The 23,182-nt window shown below is 37.7% G+C and overlaps 1 protein-coding gene and 1 pseudogene across 3 annotated transcripts in view; one reads left to right on the top strand and one right to left on the bottom strand.

The window, feature by feature from the left end:
- PTPN4 (protein tyrosine phosphatase non-receptor type 4) overlaps positions 1-23,182 on the bottom strand; it is a 209,411-nt gene that overhangs the window by 141,892 nt on the left and 44,337 nt on the right. The gene's annotated exons all lie outside the window — the stretch shown is intronic.
- LOC122902738 lies at positions 9,040-9,495 on the top strand (annotated as a pseudogene).

Genomic DNA, 23,182 nt, shown 5'->3' with positions numbered 1-23,182 from the left:
CTATGTCACTGATCAGAAGAAGATACAGAGAAGGAACACACCAGTCAACCAACAGCAGATGGTGAGGAAGATAAAAGCATCAGTTTGAAGAGTCAGAGGGCCAGGATTTTGGTCTTCGTCTACCACTTACTTGGCCTGTAGCTATAAGCAGGGCACAAACTCCCTAGGTTTCAATTCTCTGTGAAAAAGAGGTAATTGTCATGCCACATTGTTACTGACAAAAAGAATCAAAAACAGATGTGAAAGCTCTAAGGAAAAACAGCACGATTCTGAATGATTACTATTATCTGACAGATACAAAGCTACAACTAAGAAGAGAGCATACTCAGTAAAATTATCCAACAAAATACTAATTTGGATATACAGAAGAAACCTGTTTCTAGAGAAACATATTCTAAATATTATTCAAACAATAAAAAATAAAAGCATAGTCATGTGATATCTAGGTTAAGCAAGAGAACATACTGACAAGCAGGAAAATTTCTACAGATGAGAAGCTAAGAGTCAGTCAAGTGTCACTTTATAGAAACAAGTATCAAAGTAGGAAAGATCCTACACTACTACCAAAGAAAAACTTGTTCTAGTATAACGTAGCTAAGAAAAGATTTATATTCAATTTCTGGTGCAGACCAACATGAAATAAGCACAGTAGAAGCTACTTTTTTCACTGATTACAACTAAAGACTTGAGATAAAAATATATAAAGCAATTATATAAGCAATCCAAAAAAGTAAAATTACAAAAAAGTAAATTACAGCAGGCAGAGTGGAGAGGCAAAATTGCAATCTGAGATATGGTGAACTTCCCAGGTGTTCTTTTGTTCCCCTTTCTTTAATTTTCTTTACTTAAATCTTTGACTCAAAGATGGGTCGAATTAGGGAACTACACAGTAGGCATGGCAGCAAAAGAAGAGAAAGGAAGAGAAGGAGCCCTGTGAACTGAAGAGTGTGTTGGGGGGGGGGACACATTTTCCTCTCTACCAGCTTTGCCCCAGGGACAACCCCAGTTATGTAATGGCATGGTCATGGTGATGATACTGTAGAACTAAAACACCCAAGAGAACACCCATCTCTGTACAGAGGAACAGGAAAAAAGGGTTTTTTGAAGAGTAGGGAGCAATGTCTTCTTGTTTATTTTTTATACTTCACTTTTCTCTCAGCACTACACCCTAAGGCAATCCTACAGCACTGCCACACAAAGAAAGACTGCACTACACAGAAAAGAATCTCAACCCTCTGAGCAAAGTAATTATGAAAAGTGGCCACCGAATCCAGAAAATGTGGAGAAAAGCCTGCAAAGTATAGGAGACTATAAATCAACATAAGTCCTAGGCTCCTGCCAAAGCTATGCGTGTGCTGGATACACCTAAAGAACCACAGCAGTGACTGAGAACTGAAGTTGCTCCAGCATCAGCCTCAAACTAGCCCTTCAATGCTGCATGCCAAGTCAGATCCAAAGATCACAGGCTTTGGAACTAAATTCAGGTTGGAACCAATGCCCCCCAAAATGAGAAGCATTTGAGTACTGGGTTAATCACAAATAACAAATAACAACAAAATTACTATTATAGAATGGATTTTAAAAAGACACAGGGTCTCATAAGATTCCAAAATGTTCAGGATACAATAAAAAAATTACTTGGTACACTAGAATCAGAAAAACCTAAACAATTTTCAAGATAAAAGATACCTTGAGATGTTTCAATTATCAGGCAAAGACTTTTACATAGTATAACCATCCATCATGAATAAGGAAAGTGTATACTCTTAAAATGAAATAATATACAGAAATTCAAGAAAAAATATATACATACACACCCACATATATACCTGGAAAGTCAATTTAAAGGTCATGAGCAATGTATCTAATCTAAAAGAAAGCCAAAGTTTTTATAAAAAATGAACAGAGACTCAGGGCTAAATTTAAAATTCACATTACTAGAGTTCCTGAAGAAGACAAGAAATATATTTGAAAAAGTAACAACTGAAGAGTATCTTAATTTGTTCCAAGGAATGGATTTAATGATAAGAAAATCTCAGTTAAATAAAACCAAGACCAGATCCATCAAAATCAACCTGCTGAAAGATAAACTCAATTTTTTAAAAAACTTAAAGACCAGGAATATTTTTAAAATATACAATTCACATAGGGAAACAGTTAATATGAATGACTGCACAGTTTGGATCAAAACTATGAAGTAGAGCACCTGGGCGGCTCAGATGGTTAAGTGTCTGCCTTCAGCTCAGTTCATGATCCTGGGGTCCTAGGATCAAAGTGCCCATCAGTCTCCCTGCTCAGAGGGAAGCCTATTTCTCCCTCTTCCTCTGTCACTCCCCCTGCTTGTGCTCTCTCTGTCAAGTAAATAAAATCTTAAAACAAAAACAAACAAACAAAACCTATGGAAGTCACAAAACAGCCAAACTACATATTTAAAGTACAGAGAAAAAAGAGCTATCAACCTAGAAATCTATATCCATTGAAAATATTCTTCAATTATAAGACAACTCAAAACACTGCCACACAAAGGAAAATTAAAAGAACTTAAGAAATTCTTCACTTAATTGAAATGAAACCACAGGGAAATTGGAAACTTCAAGCAAAAGGAACGAAGTATCTGGGTAAATATAAAAAACTATTTTCTCCTACTAAATTATAGGGGCACCTGGGTGGCTCAGTCGGTTAAGCGTCTGCCTTCAGCTCAGGTCATGATCTCAAGTCCTGGGATGAGCCCTGTATCTGGCTCCCGGCAGAGCAGGAGATTGGTTTCTTCCTCCTCCTCTGCCACTTCCCCTGCTTGTGCTCTTCCTCTTTCTCTCTCAAATTAAAAGTAAAATAAAATAAATTATATAAAATATGCATTACTATTGAAAGTAAAACTTATGCATGTTTGGGGAGATTTTATTCCATGTAAAATTAAAACATATGACAAACATACCCCAAAAGGGAGAGGGAATAGGGAACTGTACGGATGGAACTGTATAGTTTTATTTGAAGTGGTAAAACATGAAATCCTAACCGACTGAGCCTCCCACACATCCCATTTATTCTTCATTTTTTAAAAATATTTTATTTATTTATTTGTCTCAGACAGAGAAAGAGAGAAAGAAAGAGAGAGATGGAGCACACAAGCAGGGGGAGAAGTAGGCTCCCAGCTGAGGAAGAAGCCCGATTTGGGACTTGATCCCAAGACCCTGGAATCGTGACCTGAGCCGAAAGCAGAAGCTTAACTGACTGAGCAACCCAGGCGTCTCGTAAAACGGGAAATATAAGTACACTGTAAGAAGTAGGTATATATATTATAATCGATATAGCAACCTCGAAAAAACAATAAAGAAAAAAGATACACCAAAACTGAATACTAAAAATATTCAAATAATCCAAATGATGGCAAGAAAAGAAGAAGAAACAAAAAACAGAAGGGATAAACAAAAGAACTTAAAAATGGAAGGACTAAATTAAATGAATTCAATAATTTCATTACATTTAAATTAAAAGACATTAACTGTCAGACTGTATTTTTAAAGACGACCCAATTATACACTGCCTACTAAATTTCCACTTTAATATAAAAATGTACATATTAATATTGTACATCTATGTATGTATATGTAGGTATGTAATAATATGTACACAGCAATACATATTATTAATATAATATTAATAAAATAAAGAGACACAATATGCAAACACTACTCAAATGGAAGATGAAGAGTACTGACAGAAGAAAGAAAGAACCAGAAGAAGAAAGAAAATGACCAGGGATAAAGACAGACATTACATAATGATAAACGAGTTAACTCACCAAGAAGTAACAACCATAAATAGGTAATACAACAGAGGTAATACAAATACAAGAGGTGAAACTAACATAATTGATACACAAATGTTCAATTACACAATTATAGTTGAAGACTTAACATTCCTCCTCAAAAAACTGACAGAGCAAAGCAAAGAGAGAAATCAGCAAGGTTATAAAAATACTATGAGTCAATAACCTAACTGACATTTAAGACCTCTCCATGCAAAAAAAGCAGAATGTACATTTTTTTCCAAGGGCTATACCATTCACTAAAATATGCCATAAATCTTATCAAATTTAAAATAATCCTTATTAAAGCAAACCTTATCAAATTTAAAAGAACAGAAATTATACAAAGCACACTCACTAAATAAACATAATGAAATTAAAATCAAAATTAGTAAAAAGGGGATTGAAAAATCCTCAAATATCTGTAATCCAACATAAATGTAAATAAACCATGAAAGAATGAAAGACACAAAAACAATAGTAAATCCTAAAGGAACATCAATATGTACAAAACTGATTAAGATACAGAATGTGATCAGAAATATAAGAGCTTTCCTTTAAAGAAGGTAGCAGTTCTAACTGTTAGAAGTGAAACACAGTAAGCTTTGAGAAGCTAATTTCTCAACTACATGATAAACTCTGAGTAAGCAATTTAAGTAGAAGAATGAGGGCTGAGGCAAGGTTGTAGTATCTATTTTTCAACCTTTATTAAACTACAGTTGACAAATAAAATTGTATATATTTAACAAGTACAATGAGATGCTTTGATATACGTACACATTATGGAATAACTAGACTACAAAATTACTACTTACCAAGTAAGTAAGATGACTGTTGTTATAGTCTGCCAAAACACACATAATACAGAATTGGGAAGGGGAGGTAAACTGAAAAAATAAACACCTGATTTGAATGCAAATACAAGGAGGTAGTTTCAAATTTCATTGTAAACAATCATCCATTTTTGTTCTACTTATTCAGGAGAAAGAATAAGCAACTTACTGCTTAAAATGTTAAGGCAAATTAAGTAAACTTCCAAAGCAGAGAGCATCAGAATCAGCCCTGTTCACTGGTGAATTATACCAAACATGTTAGAAAAAAGTGTACAATTCTCTCCGATTCCTTTCAGAGGGTAGAAGCAGAATGATTACTTCTAAACTCACTCTGTGAAGCCAGCATTACATCTCCATCAGAGCTCTACATGACCAGGCACATTGTCAGTGAGCAGTAATTCTGAAAGAAATCTTTTTTTCTGAGCAGGTCTCAATAATGGGTTTAAAATATTCACTAAACCATGTTGTAAACAAATGTGCCATATCCAGGCTTTGTTTTCCTATTTATGGATCACAGGGAGAGTTGATTTAGCATAATTCTTAAGGACCAGAGGATTTTTTACAAAGATTTTATTTATTTATTTGACAGAGACACAGGGAGAGAGAGACTACAAGCAGGGGGAGTAGGAGACGGAGAAGCAGGCTTCCCACTGAGCAGGGAGCCCAATATGGGGCTCAATCCCAGGACCCCAGGATTATGACCTGAGCCAAAGGCAGATGCTTAACGACTAAGCCACCCAAGGACCTGAGGATTTTCTGAATAATCAATGAGCACAGGCTTCAAATTAAAGTCATGAGCTGCATTAGCCCCTAGCAAGAGAGTCAGCCTGTCCACTGAAGCTTTGAAGCCAAGAACTGACTTCTCTCTAGCTGTCAAAGTCCTAGATGGGATCTTCTTCCAAAAGAAGGCTGTTTTGTCTACTTTGAAAATCTGTTGTTTAGTGTAGCTACACTTTCAAGTAGCTAGATCTTCTGGAATAACTGGCTGCTTTACCTTGTAGCAAATGGCCTTTACATTACATTAGCAAAATGGCCTCCTTCCTTAAATCTCAAGAAACTACCTCTGCTAGCTTCAAACTCTTCTCCTACAGCTTCCTCACCTCTCTTGGCCTTCAAAGAATTGAAGAGAGTTAGGGTTTTGCTCTGATTAGGCTTCGGTTTAAGGGAATACTGTGCCCAGTTTGATCTTCTATTCAGACCAAACTTTCTCCTTATCAGCAATAAGGATATTTTATTCTCTTATCATTTGTGTGTTCACTGGAGTAGCATTTTTAATCTTCTTAAAGAATTTTCCTGGGGTGCCTGGGCGGCTCAGTGGGTTAAAGCCCCTGCCTTTGGCTTGGGTCACGGTCCCAGAGTCCTGGGATCGAGCCCCGCATCGAGATCGAGCCCCACATCGGGCTCTCTGCTCAGCAGGGAGTCTGCTTCCTCCTCTCTCTCTGTCTCTGCCTGCCTCTCTGCCTACTTGTGATCTCTGTCTGTCAAATAAATAAATAAAATCTTTAAAAAAGAAGAAGAAGAAGAATTTTCCTTTGCATTCACAACCTGAATAACTGGTGCAGAAGACCCAGCTCTCAGCCTTTCTCAACTTCTGACATGCCTTCCTCACTAAGCTTAATCAGTTCTGACTTTTGATTGAAAGTGAGAAACAAGGAGGTGTGTGGATTGGTTTAAGCATCCAATCTTGATTTCAACTCAGGTCATGATCTCAGGGTAATGAGATCGAGCCCTATGGTAGTGTGGAGCCTAATTAAGAGTCTCTCCCTCTCCCTCTGCCCCTCACACCACTCCCACACATACGCATGTACAATCTCGCTCTAAAAAAATAAGTAACATGAGAAACATGCGACTCTCCCTTTCACTTGAACATGAAGACGCCACTGTAGGGTAATTAACTGTCCTAATTTCAATATTCTTTTTTTTTTTTTTAAATCTTTTTTTTTAAAGATTTTATTTATTTATTTGAGAGAGAGAGTGAGAGAGAGCATGAGCGAGGAGAAGGTCAGAGAGCGAAGCAGACTCCCCATGGAGCTGGGAGCCTGATGTGGGACTCGATCCCGGGACTCCAGGATCACGCCCTGAGCCGAAGGCAGTCGTCCAACCAACTGAGCCACCCAGGCGTCCCCTAATTTCAATATTCTTATGTTTCAGGGAATAGTGAGGCCCAAGGAGAGGGAGAAAGAGAAAAGGTAAGGGGCAACTAGTCAGTGGAACAGTTAGAACACACACATTTTATCAGTTATAGATTAACTGTAGAGATGTAGTTCATGCCACTGCAAAACAATTACAATAGTAACATCAAAGACCACCATAACAAGTATAATAATGAAAAGGTTTGAAATATTTCAAGAATTACCAAAATGTGACACAAAGTGAGCAAATGCTGTTGGAAAAATGGAGCCAACAGACTTGCTCAATACAGTTACAACAAACCTTCTCTTTGTAAAAAAAAAAAGTACAGTCTCAGCAAAGTGCAACAAATTGAAGTGCAATAAAATGAGGTATGCCTATAATTTGAAAACACAAAAAATAAAGGCTAAGGGGAGAAAACTAAGCATATTTTTAAAAAGAGGAAATGAATTATTCTAGGAAAAATAAAATATCATCAAAATATACTTCTTGACTTTCCAGTAAATTAATTTACATAATCACAAAAAAAGTAAACAAGGACACCAATTAAGGCAAAAACTGCCAGCTGCCCACATCATACCCATTTTCTCTCCCTTCTTTAAAATAAAAATCCAGGGGCGCCTGGGTGGCTCAGTGAGTTAAAGCCTCTGCCTTCGGCTCAGGTCATGATCTCCACATCGGGCTCTCTACTCAGCAGGGAGCCTGCATCCTCCTCTCTGTCTCTGCCTGCGTCTCTGCCTACCTGTGATTTCTCTCTGTCAAATAAATAAATAAAATCTTTCAAAATAAAATAAAATAAAATAAAATAAAACTCCAGTATTGTTTGGGGTAGCAATAATATCTAAAATACTCAGCACTGGGGTGGCAGGCTGGCTCAGTCAGTAGAGGATGTGACTCTTGAGCTCAAGGTCATTGTGAGTTCAAGCCCCACGTTGGCGTCAAGCCTACTTTAAAAAAATATAAAAATAAAATAAAGTACCCAGCCCTTGTAGCCCCAATGAGAGCATGTGACTAAATTTTGGCTATTAAGACGTAACTAGAAGCTATAGGGTAGAATTTATAAGCAATGCTCCTTAAGACTCGGGAACAAAACTGGCATGTGCCCTTTCTGCTTCTCCATTTTCCCCTACTTATAAGCAGAAAGAATTAGAGGTTCCTGGAAAAATGAAGAAAGACAGAACTTTCTTGACATAAGAAAAGTCATTTTAGGCTCCCAGCCATCTTGTGAAAGGACTGAAGAGCAAAGAGCCACTATCAGGACAGGATATAACCTATGCATATCAGGGATAATAAATCAATGGTAAGACTCCCAGTGCCAACTCAAAAGTTAAGACTGACCTGATATATACATCCTTGAGTTATCTATGTAGGATCTAACCTCTCTGAGCACTCAGACACGGACCAAATGGAACCAAAGAATTGATGACTGCTGGCCCTCATGACTTTGACCTGGACTCAGTCACCCTCAGATGACTTCTTCCCCCCTTCCACACTATACTCCCCATTGTGCAAGCCCCTACATGAATATGTGCACACTCTTAGTTTAAAACTTCCTCAATTTTGTTGTTCAGGAAAAACTGCTTTGGGAAAGATCCCCAGTGTTCTCCTCTACTTACTGCAAGTAAAACCCTTTCTTTTCCTGTTCTTTGGCTTAGTTGTGTCTTTTGGTTCAATAACCACCAACAGGCAAACCCAGTTTTGGGTAACACTGCCACCTACCGAAAAGCTGAAAGCATGGTAGAACTCTAAAAACTTTCCTGAAGCAAAGGACAAAGAGGGAGCCTTGCTAACTATGAAGTTGCTATCCCTTTCCTGGAAGGTCAATCTCCAGAATTCTTTTATGTGAAAGAAAAATGAACTTTAAGCTTCTTTAAGTTATGGTTATTTCCAGTTTCTTTTATTAGAAATGTAATTCTGACAAATATAAGATACATAAATACTAGATAGAGGGATAGATAAATAGATACACAGATTTAAATAAAAATTATGACAAAAGAATTTGGGGGGGTGTGAAGATGTAAAATGGACTAAAAATTAAATCCTCATCTTGCATAACAGGAAGTCAATATAATGTCCAAAAGAGACTGGGGAAAGAGTGGTAAAAAATAATAATTATGACCAAAATTAAAAAAAAAAACCATAAACCAGCACAGAAAAATGGAGTAAATGCCTAAAATATAACTCCAAAGGTATTTGGAAACTAGCACTAAAAGAGCGAGAGTTGATTCCAGTCCCATCAAGCAGGAGTGCACAGCCAGCATCCTGGCCATGGCCAATCTGGAGCATAGGGTTATTGCTATCAAGCTGGACAGTATATAGTGTGCCCTGGTGGGTGAGATCATCAGGCACTTGGAGCAGCAGGGGTTCCATCTCATGGCCACGAAGCTCCTACAAGCCTCTGAGGAACTCCTGAAGCAGCACTCCATTGACCTGAAGGACCACCCATTCTTCCCAGGGCTGCTGAAGCCCATGAGCTGCAGGCCAGTTGTGGTTATGGTCTGGGTGGGACTGACTGTGGAGAAAACAAAGCAAGTGATGCTTAGGGAGACCAACTCAGCAGATTCTAAGCCAGGCACCAACTGGGACTTTTGGATTCAAGTTGGCAAGAACAACATTCATAGCAGCAATTCAATAGAAAGTACAGAGAAAGAAATAAGCCTGTGGTTTAAACCTGAAGAACTGGTTGACTACAAGTCTTGTGCTTTTGACTGTATCTATGAATAAAACGTGACCAAAGCATCAGTCCCCTTTTTCACTATTTGATGTGTCCCTAGAAATAGCTCTTCAGTCCAGTGACTTGAAAGTAACAGAATCAATCTTTATTTTCTAAAACATACATACCAATATAGCCTTTGGCAACTGGAAAAATAAATAAATAAATAAGAAGGTGGGAGCATGTCATTAAGCTTTCATTATATGCTTTGTCCTGTTTGGCTTTGAAAAACTACTTAAAATTGTATGTTACTACGTAGATAAAAATTAATAACTGCAATATTAACTACTGAATAATTTAATCAGCTACTACAAACTATAGCACTAACATGAAGAAACGACCTTTTCCAAAGAGAAGCTTGGTCTTTGCTCTTCACTAATGGGAGGTGATCTCTAGACCCTTGGAAACAGTCTGTGTGTATTGCCACATATGGTGGCCAGGAGAAGGTAACATCTTCTATGACTCCTTGAAGAGGACTTGAAGTCCTTGGTTTTGACTCCTCCTAGACTCTGCGCAATCCATCTCTTCCCTTGGATGATCTTAATCTGTATCCTTTCCCAGCATAATCTGTATTCCTATAATCATGAGTGTAACAGCTCTCGATGAGTTCTGTGAATCCTAACAAATTGCTGAAACTCAGGGTGGTTATAGAAATCTCCCAAATGGGGACACCTGGGTGGCTCAGTCAGTTAAGTGGCTGCCTTCAGCTCAGGCCATGATCCCTGGGACCTGGGATCGAGTCCCACATCAGGCTCCTTGCTCAGCGGAGAGCCTGCTTCTCTCTCTGACTCTGCCTGCCACTCTGTCTGCTTGCACACACACACACACACACACACACACACTCTCTCTCTCTCTCTCTCTTTCTCTGACGAGTAAATAAAATCTTTAGAAAGAAAGGAAAGAATAAAGAAAGAAAGAAACAAAGAAATCTCCCAAGTGTGCAACTGATGTCAGAAGTCAGGGCAACTGGGTGGATGCTGTGTTTGGCTGACTCTGGGTTACTAAAGAGGAAGGAGAGAAAAGACAAAGGGCAGGAAGGGATATTACATTTCTAAAATGACTTAATAGAATCCTTATTGACTGTTTCATATATATTCATTTAATCCTGATAACCTTAATAGATGATATTATTTCCACCTATATAAAAGGAAATTATATATATATGAAGGTCAAGTAAGTGGGACAATGCCACAGAGCAAGCATATGATAGGTCCAGGATACAAATCCAGCCTTTTGAATTCCAAGGCCCATGCACTTCTCATTATACTATGCCACATCCCTACACCACAACTTCGTTTATCAATTATTCATGGTGCTTAATCTTAATTTTGACATCACTATATGTTTAAATAATCTGTGTGGAGTAATCTAATAGCTACAATCCATGACCAGATCTATGTAGTTCTTTGTAAAACTAGCACAGTTCCATTCAAGCTATTCTTTTTCTTTAAAACATTTTATTATTTGAGCGAGAGAGAGGGAGCATGAGCAGGGGGAGAAGCAGAAACAGGGAAGGAGAGGAAGAGAGAAAAAAATCTCAAGCAGACTCCACAAGGAGTGCAGAACCTGACACAGGGCTCAATCTCGAGACCCTGAAATCATGACCTGAGCCAAAATTAAGAGTTGGATGCTCAACCAACAGGACAACCCAAGTGCCCCTCAAGTTATTCTTTTTTTTTTTTTAAAGATTTTTATTTATTTATTTGATAGCGAGAGATCACAAGTAGGCAGAGAGGCAGGCAGAGAGAGAGAGGGGGAAGCAGGCTCCCCGCTGGGCAGAGAGCCCAATGTGGGGCTTGATCCCAGAACCCTGAGATCATGACCCGAGCTGAAGGCAGAGGCTTAAACCACTGAGCCACCCAGGCGCCCCCCCCCCAAGTTATTCTTGATGAGGAAAAATGAAAGTCACTTCACAGTAAGTCAAAGTTAAATGATATCAAAAAAATATGCAGTGAATTCATCACTGTAAATTAACCTACTACTAAACTCAAGTGCCTATTCACTTCCAGATTTAACACGCAGAAAAAAATTAAATGCAAAAGAAACAGTGAAAACCACTATCAGCACTGAAGTTTACTATAAACAAACCAAAGGAAGCATGAAAAAGAAGTGTCTGCACATTCAGAAAAATGTTTGTCATAACAGTATTACTGATTCATCACATATTACAGCTGTTGCTTTTCTTTGTGGAAAACAAACAAGTTACATTAAAAATTATGTGTAGAATTCAGAAGGTGAATGAAAAAAGAAAAAAAAAACAGTTACTAGGGAAAATATTTAAGAGGAAGACATACTACCATACTGAATTCACAAGGAGGAGGAGAAAAGAGTTTCAGGATAAGTGAAGATTTCTGAAAGTGAGCAATCTGCTATACTGTACATGCAATGCATGAATATATGGGTTGTTTTATTTTGGAAGCATAATTATTTTAAGTCTTATTTTAGAAAAGAATATTAAATAAGGACAAAGACTCAAGTAAGACTAAATGGATGCTACCTTTAATATATAACCAAATTTCTAATATATAGATACCAAACTATCTAATTTTGAGTAGGAGTAACATTCAAAATGGGTACAAAGATGAGAAGCAGGTTCTTTTCTACACTATTGTGATCATCAAAGTCCACCCACCGACACCAACCACACCAGCCCCTGGGCAGAGGGTCATACTGGGCACCAAGGATTCCTCCAGGGCATTCTTGGTTCCACAGGAGACTCAGAACAAAGAATTACTTGGGAGAATGGGAGAGGCAGTGGTGCATCAGAAAAGGAGTCATGTAGCTTACCTGTATGGTAACAACTACATCTCTACGGTCACCAACACCATTTCAACGAATACTGAAAGCATGTTTGCAAGTTTTAGCACAGAAACAGAGCTGTGGCATATATTCTTTCTCAAAGAACAGGATTCAAGTAGCTGAGAAGGGCATGCTATATTCAACTTCAAGAAAGACACACGGAGGGGCGCCTGGGTGGCTCAGTGGGTTAAGCCGCTGCCTTCGGCTCAGGTCATGATCTCAGGGTCCTGGGATCGAGTCCCGCATCGGGCTCTCTGCCCAGCAGGGAGCCTGCTTCCTCCTCTCTCTTTCTGCCTGCCTCTCTGCCTACTTGTGATCTCTCTCTGTCAAATAAATAAATAAAATCTTTAAAAAAAAAAAGAAAGAAAGAAAGAAAGACACACGGAGCAAAAGCAAGAAAGTAGACCCCAAGCTAACTACCTAGTTTCATCAAATTAGTCATGGTAACCTGTGGCCTAGACAAACAGCCTTTACATTCAGTACAATACAAAAAAAAACATTATGAGAGCAAAAGCATTTAAATGATTATTCCCTCAAGGAATATGAGATAAGGTAATAAAATAGTGTGTTACCAGGTCTGTACTTCATATACACTGTTAGTATGGTAGTTAAGAGAGGAACAGTGTGGGCTAAAATATTTAACAATGATTTTGAAGATGCTGGATATGTAAACACAAACACAAGATAGTTAAACAATTAAGAGCCAAACAAAGTTTCTCTGATAACAGGTGAGCCCAGACCAACTAGGATTAAGGTGCATCTCAAATGTGGCAGATGACTTGAGCTGAAATCTTCTAAAATAACAAACCCAATGGTCCATGTACATAGGGCTTCATCTTTGGAAATCAAATGCTATTTTATCCCCGTCACCAAATCAATAGATTTCAGACTAACTTGATTTATAGGGTGCATACATTCACTATTATTATTTACCATTATTAACTGAAACCTGAGTTTTTCTATTTGGCTTAACTGAATATTGGACAAAAAACACAGCCCGCAACATGTTAAATATTTCAAATCAAAATCCACTATTATATAATGGGCTATATTCTCACATATTAAAACAATCAGGATTTTCAGTTCTTGTCATGATGGAATACCTAATGTTGGGATACCATTCTGCTATAAACATCTATAAAAGCTAGACCAAATATACCAAAAAACAAACAAAAAAAAAAGCCCATTTGTAGGCCTTAGACAATAACCAACACAGCACTATGATCCTTGATAGAAGAAAATCAGATAAATCAAATCTCATATTCACAATGGCTTTCTCCTTAAGGGCATTTTCCAAATCATGGTGTAGAGAAACAGAGCCCAAGCAGTGTGGCAGTCCTGCTGGAAGCAAAGACTACAATTAATGTTTGGGGCTGCTAAGGTAGCTGAATGGGGGAGTTGGGGGGCAGATTATTAGAGAGAAAAGAGCCAAAAAGAAAAGGTTACAAAACTATATAAAAATTTCCCTCTGGTGGGGGGACACACGGGACCTCAGTGGTACAATCAGTTCAAGTGTCAGACTCCTGGTTTCAGCTCAGGACATGATCTCAGGGTTGTGAGATGGAGCCCCATGTTGGGCTCTGCTCTGAAATGGGGTCTGCTTAGATTCTCTCTCCCTCTCTTGCAAATAAATAAATAAATCTTTAAAAAAAAATTCCTTCTGGGTTCTCATCTGCCTCCTAGGCAGAGATGAACAGTGTGGGTTAAAATACTTAACAGTACTTTGTTAAACAGGGTGACTCCTAGAAGCCTAGGAGCCTAAAAGCCTCCTATGGGAGGCTTTTAGCTAAACAAAGAGTTCAGAGCTTGCACAGTTCTGAATAAATGAAGTATAGACTAATCAGAGGAGAGAGACCTTGATGAATGCCACAGGTGTTTAGGTGAGACCCTAGTAATCCAAGCCTTAGAATAAAAACAAAATTGAAATAGACATTCCTTAACAAAGCCTAAAACTGAACTTCACAGAATCAAAGTGATCAACTGGCAATTTAACTGCCCGCCCGAATAAAATGCAATTTTCCTTAAAGGAAGATAACAACCCAAAGCTTCTATAATAGGGGTCAGCAAACCTTTCGAGTAAACAGCCAGGAAGTAAGTATTTTTAGGTTTTGAGGGTCACAGTCTCCACTGCACATTCTCTTAAAACAAGAACAAGACCTTTAAAAAAGTAAAAACCATTCTTAGCTCCTGGGCCACACAACAGCCACCAGGCTGGATTTGGCCCGTGGGCCAATCTGCTGTCCACTACTCCACATTATACTCACAGTATCCATCATACAATGCAAAATTAGTAGATATGTGAAGCAGGAAAACTGTTTGATAATCAAGAAACAAAACAATCAAAAGAAGACTTAGGAATGATCTATATATTGGTCTTATGTAAGCACTTTAAAAATAAATGACAAAATATAAAGACAACAGAATTAAAAAACAGAAAATAGATTAAAACAGGATACATTTCACTAGAGAATTAGAATCTATGAAAATGATCACAGAGATATTCTAGAACTGCAAAACATGTGAAATAGAGGAACTCCTTGAATAGGTTTAAAAGCAGAATAAGCACAGGGAAAAAACCCCACAGAATCAGCACATGCAAAGACAGATTAACAGTCACTCAAAGGACAGAAAAAAATTATAAGTAGAACATATGTTAGATGTGATATGTAGTCAAACAATCTAATATATATGTAACTGAAGTACAGAAGGAAAGAAGAGAAAATGGGTCAGAAGCAATATCTGAATCAGTGAAAGATGAGAACTTTTCAAATGTTATAGACATCAACCTACAGATTGAAGAACGTCAGTAAATACCAATCAGGAACAACACACACATAAAAAACCACATATACCTATATTACAGACAACTGACTAAAAATCAAAGAAAGAGAAAAATCTTAAAAACAAAGAAGGAAAGGACCTCTGTCCTGTTCTTCAGGAGAATACAGTAAAAGTTAAAGATGACTTCTTAAGAGAAATATGAAAGCTAATGAAGTGGCATCATTAAACTACTGAAGGAAAAACCTATCAACACAAAATTCTATTGTCCGCAAAAATATCCCCCAGAACATGAGGAATAAAAGACAAAAAGTTGAAAGAATCTATCAAACCTTATTTAAAAAGTAATAAAAGTAGTTCTTTAGGATGAAGGACGATGATTCTAGATGGAAGCATGGATATATAAGAAATGCGTAAGTGCAGAGTACAGATATAAAGGCAAACAATACAGATTATTGTTTAAAGCAATAATAACAATGTCTTACAGGGTTTATAACATATGAGGGGGATGTTAAAATACATAATAATAGCAAAAAAGTAGGAGGCAGGTAAACGTATTTAACTGTTTTTAAGCTTTTTGTATTGGGCGGGTGAACATGTTAAAAGTATTAAAGGAAGACTGATAAGTAAAGACACATTTTGTAATTTCTATGGTAAACACTAACTGTCAGACATTAAGAGGTTATCCCAAAAAAGCTAAGAGAGGAAATAAAATAGAGTAGGAAATACTTAGAAGGGCACAAGAGAATCTTTTTCTTTTTTGGTAAGGGAATCTTATTGTACCTCCACAGATGTATACATATCAGTTTTATACTGAAGATCTATGCTATAGCATGTATATTATAACAAATAAAATCTGTATATAACTTCCAGGGCATAGGGAGACTGATCTGCAGTTACTTTCTACACAGAATCCCCAAAACTAGTTTATAGCTACTTTCGCAATTATTTTTTCCCATTATACTGGGCACTCAGTAATTACCATCATTAAATGGGTAAATGAACAACCCACAATTTACTGTACATCTGCCAAGATAATAAATACCTAATTCTCAAAACTATAAACTTAACAATTATTTTCTTCTTTACTTTTTAAGAATAAACTGGCATTTTTATAATTTCTGTGTATATGTATTTTTAATCAATACTGCCAGGAAATACACTAGGTGTTGGAAACAGTACATAGGTGAAAATATACATATAAAGCAATTAGCATACTGCTCTTTTATGGAATTTTAATTATAATATTCTTCTAAGAAAACATCTGGAACTACAGAACAGATTAAGTCTATTAAATCACAAGCAACAGAAGAGAAGAATCAACCATTTTAAATGTAGGAGTCAGGGGCACCTGAGTGGCTCAGTTGTTAAGCACGTGCCTCAGGTCATGATCCCAGGGTCCTGGGATGGAGCCACACATCTTCCTTTCCCTCTCCCACTACCCCTGCTAGCATTCCTGCTCTCATTGTCTCTCTCTCTCTCTCTGTCAAATAATAAATTCTTAAATAAATAAATAAATAAATAAATGTATGAGTCAGACACATAAATAGGTACTTCACAAATATTCTCATTTTATTCTAAGCATTCTATGCAAGGCAAATATTATTCTCTCTTAACAAATGAAGAATCTAAAACACAAAAAGGTAGAGCAACTTGTGTATAATCACTAAGGTAGTAAGTCTTCACACTAAAGACTTACAAATTCATTACTGGATAACTGTCCAGGAAATCTCTCAGCAGAAGTAAATGTCATTATCAGTAACAAACTTATGTATGACAAATGTGCTACAAGACCTAAGAACCATATATATACACCTCATGAAACACAGTGGGATTAAGGGGAAAAAAAACAAGAAATAAGATAATCTTAACTGTGCATAATTATAAACCTGATTAATAAAGAGTTTCCTAGTGCTTAATATAATATAATTTAGGGAAAAAAATTTTTAACAAAATCTTTAAAGATCAATGACATACTACAACGTTTGCATTTTCAAACACTATGGTAACTGGCAAATTATCACATATTTTTGCACTAAAGATGCCCGGCTGCATTTTAACATGCGATTTTACTTAAAAAAAAAAAAATCGTGGTAAACAGTAAATTTTCCTTCAGGGTAGACACTGTCAAAAATCAATCTGAGCCATATCAAGGTTAAACAAGGGAGACTGGACACAATGTTTGCTTAAGACACACTAAAGTAACAGAAAAGGCAGTAATCAAAGTGAGTCTGTATAAGTAACAGTCTCCTCCATGACCATCTCTCACACCCTTCTTAGAACTACCCATCACTGTAAGAACCAGATTTTTAAAGAAAATAACCCAGTAAGGCTCTGGACTCAGAGACAGCTGCTGATTCATGTTTACTGAGCTGAAAACAGGGAAATCTACGTAAGTGCAAGTCTACATACTCAGCTGAGAGCTCTCCAGTCCCTTTCTCTCACTCAGTTCTAAGAAGACAAATAAGGCTACAACTCCAGGCAGATGATCAGAGGATTCCTCTCCAGGGAAAAGAAATATTGAACTAACCAAATATTATTACATAATTATTTTGTTTGGAGGAAGTATCTGTGTATGGAGCAGGGAAAAGAAGTGTAAGAGATTTTTTTTTTTTTAAGATTTATTTATTGATTTGACAGACAGAGAGCACAAGCAGGCAGAGAGAGGGAAGCAGGCTCCCTGCTGAGCAGAGAGCCCGATGCAGGGCTAGATCCCAGGACCCTGAGACCATGACCTGAGCTGAAAGCAGAGCTTAACCCACTGAGTCACCCAGGTGCCCCAGAAGTATAAGAGATCTAAAGTCTCATCCTTCAAAGTCAGTAAAGAATATGAACAAAAGAGTCAGGAAAAAACAGAAATAATATAAGGACATTTCTTACAACCTGAGTAATAAATATGAGAGAAAAGCTAAATGTGCTGAAAGTGATTTTTTTCTAAGGCAGGAATCTGCTAAGTTTGCTATAACATTCTTAGAACTATTTGGTTTTTTAAATTATATACATGAAGGGCACCTGGGTGTCTCAGTTGTTAAGCATATGCCTTCCGCTACGGTCATGACCCCAGAGCCTTGGGATAGAGCCCTGCATCGGGCTCCCTGCTTGCCAGGAAGCCTACTTCTCCCTCTCCCAATCCCCTTGCTCGTGTTCCCTCTCTCTTGCTGTCAATTTAATTAATTAATTATATCTTTTTAAATAAATAAATAAAATTGTATGTTTGAGGGACGCCTGAGTGGCTCAGTCAGTTGAGTACCCAACACTTGGTTTTGGGTCACGAACTCATGGGTCATGGAATCAAGCCCTGCATTGGGCTCTGTGCTTAGCAGGGAGTCAGCTTGAAAGATTCTCTTCCTCTGCCCCTCTCCCCACTCACTCACTCTCTCTTCCCTCTAAAATAAATAAATTTTTTAAAAATCTTGGGGTTCCAAGTGGTACAGCTGGTTAAGCCTCCAACTCTTGGTTTCAACTGGGGCCATGATCTCAAGTCGTGAGATTGAGCCCAAGTCAGGTTCAGCATGGAGTCTATTTGAGATCCTCTCACTCTCCCTCTGCCCCACCTTGCTTGTGTGCTATTTCTCTCAAAAGCAAATAAATCTTTAAAAAAATCTAAATTATAGGGACGCTTGGGTAGCTCAGTCGGCTAAGCTGCTGCCTTTGGCTCAGGTCATGATCCCAGGGTGCTGGGATTGCTCAGCAGGGAGCCTGCTTCTCTCTACGCCTCTGCCTGCCACTCTGCCTGCTTGTGTGCACGCTTTCTCTCTGATAAATAAATAAAATCTTTAAAAAAGAAAAAAATCTTAAATTGTATACATGAATAAACGAATATATGTAAAACAAAACACTTCTGAGGGAATCTGGGTGACACATAAATGACAGTATTTTTAAAGAACTAACATCAAATTTAAATAGGGCTAGAAAATGACACTTAATAACATAATAGTTAAAATGTTGACAAGAGGTGCTAACAGACCTTCTCTCTCTCTCTCTCTCTCTCACACACACACACACACACACACACACACACATTCTCCTGGCTCTGCAATTGCTTTGGCAAGTAACCTAATGACTCTAAACTTATTTTCTCACATATGCAATATGTAAAGTCAATGGAACAATAATCGGGAAAAAATATCCTTAAAATTCTATCCTTTTTTACAGATATAGGACTAGAGAGTGATTATAAGTAAGTCAGGGCACCTGGGTGGCTCAGTCGGTTGGGCATTCTTATTTCAGCTCAGGTCATGATCTCAGGGTCATCAGATCCTGTGCTGGGTGTGGAGGCTGCTTAAGATACTCTCTCAAGGAACCTGGGTGGCTCATCTTGGGGTCATAACAAGAAGATACACATCTTGGGGTCATAACATCAGGCCTGTGCTGGGCTCTGCCCTCGACATGAAGCCTGCTTGGGATTCTCTCTCCTCCTCTCTCTTACTCTACCACCTTACTCATACTCATACTCAGGCAGAGAGGCAGGCAGAGAGAGAGAGGATGAAGCAGGCTCCCTGCTGAGCAGACAGCCCGATGCGGGACACGATCCCAGGACCCTGAGATCATGACCTGAACCGAAGGCAGCGGCTTAACTCACTGAGCCACCCAGGCGCCCCAACATAAAAATTTTTTAAAGAGTCAAAAAGTAAACTGAGGGAAAATTCAATGTGGGGGGAAAAAAAAAAAGGAAAGGAAAGAAAAAGAAAAAGAAAAGAAAATCCCTGAATGCAAAAGCTTTGTTCTCTGTCTTCGAACAGTGCTATCTATGAAGCACCTTAGAACTATACACTGAATAAATTTCCCTTCCATTGATCCTGAGTGTGACCCTGTGATAGCACTGACAAATAGAATATGGTGGAAGTGATATTATGTGACTTCCAAAGCCAGATCACAAAAGGCAATATGGCTACAACCTGGCTCCGACTCTCTCTATGGATGCTCACCTTTGGAATACAGCCACTGTGCTATGAAGAAGCCCAGGGCACACAGATAGATCATAAGGTGTTTAAGCCTCAGCTAAGGTCTCAGATAATAGTCATATGAGTGAATAAACCTTCAAATGTTGCTAGCCTCCAGTCTTTCAGGCTTCTAGCTGAGGACCCATACACGGAGAGTACTACATATTTTAAAGCATTTAATATGTTTCCATTAAATACTTTGTGACTGACAATGAATTCAAGGACATGAGAGAGAAAACACACTCCACAGGCTGGCTACAGTAAAATAAATGATTGTGCCAAAACCACAGTGAAAATGGAACTTCAAACTGAAGCAATGCTAACAGGCTTATCTCAATCCTGTATATGTAAGAGAAAGAAAAAAGGAACTAATGAAGTTATATCAACTCCTTCATTACATCATTTTGGGGGGGGGGGAATATACAGAAAAGGTTTTGATGAGATGAATACCAGATGGAAAAAAAAACACACTTTGGCAACAATGAACATTTCATTTGTGGTACAGAAATCTTGCAGGGAAGGGAATGACTCCAAAAGTTAAGATGTTACAAATTATTGCTTGGTTAATCTCTAAAGGAAACTGAGCAGTTCTCCTTCCCAGTGAATAGAGAGATGCTGGTGAAACTAGCAGCTGCTCACAGTGTCTATCTCTGAGACTTAATGGTACTTGATGGACACAGAGATCAAATACCAGAGATTTGAACTTCCCTCTTAATGTACACAGCATAACTAAAGAGCAATTCACATAGATTAAAATATGCAGCATCTACACAAAAGTACAAAGCAACTCAGACATTCTGAATGACTTGGGTCCAAATACACAGAGGAATAAATATACTACATATCCAAGAGTCAATTTCTCACATTGTTCCTCTTAAACTGTTGATGACCTGAAGTAATGGTAGAAAAAGTTTCAGTACCATATAATATTTATCATTCTAGTAGTAATGCACTCAATTATATTAGAGCTGATATTTAAATATATATAATAAAAACCCATAAATATATTAAATATATGTTTCTCTAAAAGAGCAATTAGTACACTGTTTACTATATTGAAAAATACAACATTCCATTATTAACCAAAGTGCCCAAAAGAAAATATTTTGCTAGATGGGAAACACAGTAAATCCACCTGCAATATTTTGAAACAAATATAAAACTGTAAGTTAAAATGTAAAATAAATATTAATATTAAGAATTATTATTTAAAACCTCCCAAAAGAATTTTAGTGAATCAGTAACAGGAAAAGGGACTCATTTTCTTTTTTTTTTTTTTTCTTTTTAAGATTTATTTATTTATTTATTTGACAGAGATCACAAGTAGGCAGAGAGGCAGGCAGAGAGAGAGGAGGAAGTACGCTCCTGCTGAGCAGAGAGCCCCACGCAAGGCTCAATCCCAGGACCCTGTAACCCACTGAGCCACCCTGGCACCCTGGGACTTCTTTTCTTGTATCAATTCCTAAAACACGAGTTTCCATTAATTAAAACTTTTTATGAAGAACTTCCTTCATTGAATATTATCCCTTGTTGGCAACCTATACCACCTATCTATTAACAGATGACAGAATACAAAAAAAAATTAAAGCTTAACATTTGGAAAAGCACATTAGTTGGGTAAGTTAGATAATATCCTTAAACGTACTGCTCTGCAGTCCCTTTTCCAGTGTGAAACAGCCTGAAGTTTCAGTAAAAAAAGATAAATCCGCAACCATGTTATATGGTAATACAGAAAAATTTAAGCTTAAGAAACTGGTAAGAAAATAAGATTAATATTTTATTTTCCCCAACTTTACTGACATATAATTGAGATATGACATTGTGTAAGTTTAAGATAGGACAAGATGATCTGATACACACACACAGTGAAACAATTACCATGATAAAGTTAATACCTTCATCACCTCACATACTACCTTTTACTGTGTGTTCTGAAAACATTTAAGATTTATTCCCTTAGCAATTTTCAAGTATACAGTACAGTACTACTGACTACAGTCACCATGCTGTCCATATATTAGATCCTCAGAACTTATTCATAACTGGAAGTTTGTACCACTTATTACCAACATCTCCATTTCCCCTACATCCCAACCCCTGGAAACATTTTACTCCCTGTTTCTAAGAGGTCAGCTTTTTTAGCTTCCATTCAGGAGTAAAGTCAGACAGTATTTCTTTCTCTCTGACTTATTTCACTAGGTATAAGCCCATATCCATTCAGGCTGCTATAAATGGCAAGATATCAGCAGATTAGTATTTTATATCACTAGCCAGGTAACACAGTAGGAAACAGATGGAAGGTGTTATTTTGGAGATACAAAAATGAGAAATGAGGAATCCAGTTTAAACATGGACTATATACCAGCTACTATTATTTTCATAATATTTGATTTTTTTTTTAAGATTTTATTCATTTATTTGACACAGAGAGACACAGGGAGAGAGGGGAAACAAACAGGGGAGTATGAAAGAGGGAGAAGCAGACCTTCCACTGAGCAGAGAGCCCAATATGGGGCTCGATCACAGGACCCTGGGACCACGATCCGAGCCAAAGGCAGACACTCAACAAGTGAGCCACCCAGGTGTCCCATAATGTTTGATTTTTGAGGGTGACAGTAGTTCTGTGGTAATTTATAAGATTCCTAAGCTGCTGAAGTACTAAACTTTCAGAAGGTTCAGAGAAAACACACAGAAAAAGGAAAATAAAGCAAATGTGCAAAATGTTAACAACAGAATAGTCTAGCTAAAAGGATGTTGGTATTCATTTTTTTTTTAAGATTTTATTTATTTATTTAACAGAGAGCACACACAGGGGGATTGGAAGAAGAGGGAGAAGAAGGTTCCCCACTGAGCAGGGAGACTGGCACAGGGCTTGATCCCAGAACTTCTGACTCATGACCTGAGGTGGAGGCAGACACTCAGCAGACCGAGCCACCCAGGAGCCCCTGTGGGTATTTATTGTACTATTCTCCCAACTCTTTTGCAGGTTGAAAACTTTTTTAATAAAAAAAAAGGAACACACTCTTGTATAATGAGACAGACACAAGAATGTTGGCAGTAATGTTACTCACAAGGGCCCAAAGCAGAAAAAAATCCGAATATAAACCAACAGTAAACTGGACAAGAAAATGGTGACCAAAAAAATGAGTAAATAAACTGTGGTACACTCATACACTCG

The sequence above is a fragment of the Neovison vison genome, chromosome 3, assembly GCF_020171115.1.
Source record: "Neovison vison isolate M4711 chromosome 3, ASM_NN_V1, whole genome shotgun sequence".
NCBI lineage: Eukaryota > Metazoa > Chordata > Mammalia > Carnivora > Mustelidae > Neogale > Neogale vison.
Note: the sequence above shows the minus strand (reverse complement) of the source record. Positions and strands in the feature narration are given on the sequence as shown.